Here is a 6,205-nt window from a genome sequence, read left to right on the forward strand (position 1 = left end):
TATTTAATCCGAGTCTTATTGTGTCCAGATTGCGTGAATCGTTGCTCTTACTATCGACCACTAGTTTGTCTTGAGCGTGAAGATCCGGATTAGAATTGGTCTTCAGCAAACTACTAATAAGCCAGGTTAAATTGAGTTGTTACCTGGCAATAAACCCCGTATGACTATGTATGAGGTCTGCCCACTGGCGCATACCATCGTGGAGAAAGGGGTAGCGGGTGGTCAGCGACATATAGTACGATGGATATGTGCGTCGGCTAACGAGCTCCTGAACCCTGCATGTTCTATGATCAGTCGAGGTCCTGCACCGGACGGGTGTTGAACCCCTCCTAAAGCCATATCACCTCCAACTGCCACCATTTTGGGGCAGCGTGGTTCGCTCGCAGCCATATTTCATTAAAAAGATGATTGGTCGGTTCTCATAAATACTGCATGTGCTCTGCAACAATATCTTTCCGTTCCACTAACACCTTGTGACTTGACAGCGTTTCACGCCATCTAAATCCCATGTGTTTAAGAGATAACCATAAGCTTTCTGTAGAACCCCATAATTCAAATCAATATTGATCATGTCATAGACACCGTCTAGAGTTGGCAGTTGTTTTCGCACTACATACGAAATGTGTACAAATTGCAAACTGCGCAAACTGGTCTAAATCGTCAACTTGGGATTTGATCACTGGACGATTTCGCGACTTACTTGGGCTAATGAAACTACTCTCGCCTTTGCCACGTGTGATACCGTCTGCTCTGATGCGCAGTAGCGGAGATACAGACAGATAATGGTAATGCTAGCTTTATACAATGCTTGAGATTATTTATTCAAGCATTCTTTCTCCATGTAATTTATGACATTATAGGACAATGATCGAGTAGGATAATGCATGTTATGGGCATGCTTGCCTAGCTTTGGCATGTTTTTTTTGTTTGTAATTAACTTCTATCTAACCGCTTTTAGAGTATTCTGGTATAGACTTGTCACGCCGACTTAATAGTCTTATGAGCAACACGCGTGTCCACGGGAGCGTAGACGGTTTCCTCGTCGTGACCTGCACACACACACAACATGCGTATATACACTCTACCTCTACTCTAACAAACCAAATGTTGGCCCAACTTCTGTGCTCAGCCTACTTGTCTCAAACGCGTTTTGTGAGTTGGTTCCACTTATCCTGGATTACCAGTACACTTGTGGTTTGAAGCAACTAAAGGGATCGGGTGGCCAGGCTCGCTGACACGGTTTATGCATGTCATCGTATCCCAATTCCGAATATCGATGCCCGTGATGTCAATCACTGGATTGTCTGGTCCAGACACGATTATTTACCAACCACCGTGACATAGCTGACATATTGCTGACAACGAACAAACACTTCGATGTAACTCACTCAGTCTCAACAGAAGACAGGGACAACCATTGAGGAACAGGGTTAGAATAGATCTTCAGAAACTCATGTTTGTCGAGAGAGGCGACCAAAGGGATTCGGTGGTCAGGCTCGCTGACTCCTTGTCAACTGGCAACTCTAAACATTACCAGCTCATGATGTCAATCACTGGATTGTCTGGTCCGTCATATGGCTGGAATATTGCTGAGTGCGGCGTTAAACAACAAACACACAGACTAAAAGACAGTGACAAAACAAGAACGATGGTCATAAACTCTGCCCACATATAACTGAGCGCCGAAACACATCTTGAACAAGGCGTTATAAGCTTGAAACAATGGTAACTTAAGGAAGTATGTGACATGTGGAGACAGTAAAGAACAATGACACGCATCCAGGAGCGGGACAACCACACGACCCCACACATGATGACGGGATTGTTGCGCGGGTTGATGGACAGTTGCCAGGCAACATGGCACAAGTTTGGCGTTTGCGCGTTGTGGTCAACCCCGGCCCATGCCGTGGTTCGGTTGAGTGAACGGTGACAGACAGATTAATGACGTGACGGTGATCTTGAAGTCATTCACACTGTCCGTCAATGTCCAATTACCGAAGAGTTTGTGAGACAGCAAGTAGCAAAGGGACAAAGACCCTGTCACTGCCGGACATACAACGGCACACGAGGGCGGTCGGGTAGCCTAGTGGTTAAAGCGTTCGCTCGTCACGCCGAAGACCCGGGTTCGATTCCGACATGGGTACAACGTGTGAAGCCCATGTCTGGTGTCCCCCGCCGTGATTTTGCTGGATTATTGCTAAAAGCGGCGTAAAACCATACTCACTCACTCACTATTTCACACACGACACTTCTATTGGGTTTATTTAAGTGCAGAAGCCACAAATCCCATTACAAGAATGCTGTCCACACATTCAAATGACATGAGCCGTCTGTACGTGGGTTGTCTCTTACAGAAGAATGCTTCAGTTAAAGCACCGATTACACTCAGACAAGTAATCCAATATTGAAATTCCTTCCCCATCACCCATCACTGCACAACCACGCTCAATTGTCTGAGTCTAGTAATATACACTCAACAATAACGGTTACCGTGTCGCGCTCAATTGTCTGAGTCTAGTAATATACACTCAACAATAACGGTTACCGTGTCGCGCTCAATTGTCTGAGTCTAGTAATATACACTCAACAATAACGGTTACCGTGTCGCGCTCAATTGTTTGAGTCTAGTAATATACACTCAACAATAACGGTTACCGTGTCGCGCTCAATTGTCTGAGTCTAGTAATATACACTCAACAATAACGGTTACCGTGTCGCGCTCAATTGTCTGAGTCTAGTAATATACACTCAACAATAACGGTTACTGTGTCGCGCTCAATTGTCTGAGTCTAGTAATATACACTCAACAATAATGGTTACTGTGTCGCGCTCAATTGTCTGAGTCTAGTAATATACACTCAACAATAACGGTTACTGTGTCGCGCTCAGTTGTCTGAGTCTAGTAATATACACTCAACAATAACGGTTACCGTGTCGCGCTCAATTGTCTGAGTCTAGTAATATACACTCAACAATAACGGTTACTGTGTCGCGCTCAATTGTCTGAGTCTAGTAATATACACTCAACAATAACGGTTACTGTGTCGCGCTCAGTTTGTCTGAGTCTAGTAATATACACTCAACAATAACGGTTACTGTGTCGCGCTCAATTGTCTGAGTCTAGTAATATACACTCAACAATAACGGTTACTGTGTCGCGCTCAGTTTGTCTGAGTCTAGTAATATACACTCAACAATAACGGTTACTGTGTCGCGCTCAGTTTGTCTGAGTCTAGTAATATACACTCAACAATAACGGTTACTGTGTCGCGCTCAGTTGTCTGAGTCTAGTAATATACACTCAACAATAACGGTTACTGTGTCGCGCTCAATTGTCTGAGTCTAGTAATATACACTCAACAATAACGGTTACTGTGTCGCGCTCAATTGTCTGAGTCTAGTAATATACACTCAACAATAACGGTTACTGTGTCGCGCTCAATTGTCTGAGTCTAGTAATATACACTCAACAATAACGGTTACTGTGTCGCGCTCAATTGTCTGAGTCTAGTGATATACACTCAACAATAACGGTTACTGTGTCGCGCTCAATTGTCTGAGTCTAGTAATATACACTCAACAATAACGGTTACTGTGTCGCGCTCAATTGTCTGAGTCTAGTAATATACACTCAACAATAACGGTTACTGTGTCGCGCTCAATTGTCTGAGTCTAGTAATATACACTCAACAATAACGGTTACTGTGTCGCGCTCAATTGTCTGAGTCTAGTGATATACACTCAACAATAACGGTTACCGTGTCGCGCTCAATTGTCTGAGTCTAGTAATATACACTCAACAATAACGGTTACTGTGTCGCGCTTCTGACTCGGTGCGAGACACTGACTTATCTAGCATGAAGACTGAACTATGGGGATTGACAGAAGAACCCAGATTTCAACTTTTAATGACGTATACCCTGTGAGCCTGCATGCAAGCTCAACATCTTTGCGTCATAGAAGCAACCCAACGTTGGATGGAGACTTGTGGAATGTCAGTCCAGATCCTGCCTAGCGAGTCACCGATCCGCGAATTCCCCCCAAAATTCTGGGGCTCGTGGCAGAAGTCGATCCATTTCATCTGATACTTGCTCTGTCTGTTGTGGAAAGATCGGGAGATCGAGCAGACCAGGGCAACACATTTACAATATTCTGCACAACTGGTTGTTGGACAAAACATTCAGTGTGTGGCCTGGAGTTGTGTTGAAACATCATACCACGGGACGTTGATGTAGGAACGAGATGACAGGCTGAATGATCTCATCTTGATCACGTTCAGGTTTCCTTCGACCACAATCAAATGAGTCCATTATTTTTCTCTAACACTACCGAAGATCCGGTGTAGAATAGGTCTTTAGCAACCCATGCTTGCCGTAAAAGACGACCATGCTTGTTGTAAGAGGCGTCTAACGGGATCGGGTGTCAGGCTCGCTGACTTGGTTGATGCAAGCCATCATAACACAGCATACCCATGCCCAGGGAACCAGGCTGGCTCGACGGCCACGATTAATTCAGTGTTAGACGCGTAAGGTTCTCCAAGGAATCCAGATTCACCCTAGCTTACCTTGATCTGAGTGGTAGTGTTTGGTGGAGTGCCAAGGACCATGTCACCAACATCCAATGTCCGCCATCAGGCACCTTGACCTGGTGGTGTTTCGGTGATTGTGTCGAACCACACTGACGGACAGAACGCCGTGATCCATCGGCCATGGGAGGGGCAAGGGACAGTACTACCGTGACACCATACTGGGACACCCTATCGTGAGCCCTGGCGAGATGAACACGCATAGGACATCATCGGCAGACGTCCAGGAGAGTCATCATACGCCCACTGCTGACATTTCACCATCAGATATTCCGTTTGGAATGGTGTTTAGCACGGCGGGCTTGGAATCTGAGAACTTGGCGGAGAATTCATTGTTCGGACGACAGCAGGTTCCCGCTCCATGTGACGGATGGACGACCGAGGGTTGGTTTGGAGGCACAAGGCAAGGGATATCAGGGCAGTTGTGTAATGGGGGGGGGGGGGGGGGTTGAGTACGGATCTCACACGACTGCCAGCTGGGCCTGGTCACCACACAAGACAGCCTCGTAGGTGATGAGTACATCCGAGATGTTTAGGAACCAGTTGTTGTCCCCCATTTCGACATCCACCCATTCCCCGCAATACCTCATTTCGTGGATGATAACGTCATTCCCCATTGTTCCAGGGCAGTGATAGCATACATCGAGACCAACGCTGTGACGACTCTGCCTTGGCTCGCCACGAGTCCAGACGTGTATCCGCTGGAGCATATTTCGGTTGTCCTCGGGCGTCGTGTGCAGGCACTGGCGTCACCTGTACACAATCTACCGGAACTGGAAGCAGCTTTGTATGGGGAGTGGCTGACCTTGACCTTCCACAAATCAAACGTCCGACTGAAGCGATGAGACGCAGGGTGGAGACCGTCATCGGGGCACCTGGAGGGTTTATTCACTGCTAAATCTTTGTACTACGGGTATTATCTAGGACTCAAAATGACATTTTTATCCAGAAATAGCCACATCAAATTGTCGTATGAACTGCAGCTCCATACGTGGTGGATAGTCTTGGGATGAAAACATCACCTTAGGTTGTGCTACAATATCGTGATTAAAATCGACCCCAGCTTACAATGACAGAGGTTGCCTATTGTCAGAGAGATGTTCTTACAGATCACATTCGTTAATCCGAGCTGATCTTGTCAATACTTTAATTTTGAACACACAATAGTATTTGGAAAGTGGTCAAATGTAACAAATGTTATATTTGGGATAACACTTTTATTTGTAAAGTACAGATTCTCGAACGTTTGGGGGTTGAGTCTCGTCCGGGATTCGAACCCACACTGCCAGAATGAGGCATCTAATCGCCAGAACACAAACTCATCCAACCCACTCAGCCACTGACAACTGGTAGTCTAGACCACTTACTTTGTGTACCCCTCTGACAAGTGCAAAAAAGAACGAGTATCCGTGTTATCCCAACTATAATATTTGTTAAATACTTTCATTTCCCGACTTGTTTCGTTAGTCAATGAAATGTTTCTTGGTGTGGTTAAATTCTTCCCAGGTGTATACTTCCAGCTGAGCTAATTGCTGGCAAGTGACTCATCCTCAAGTTTCTGATCTTCACAACCGCGGAACACTATAATTGGACTGCAATAGTGGCACAAAAAACAAGTCC

The sequence above is a fragment of the Haliotis cracherodii genome, unplaced genomic scaffold (assembly GCF_022045235.1).
Source record: "Haliotis cracherodii isolate W230 unplaced genomic scaffold, xgHalCrac1.p SCAF_4, whole genome shotgun sequence".
Classification (NCBI taxonomy): domain Eukaryota; kingdom Metazoa; phylum Mollusca; class Gastropoda; order Lepetellida; family Haliotidae; genus Haliotis; species Haliotis cracherodii.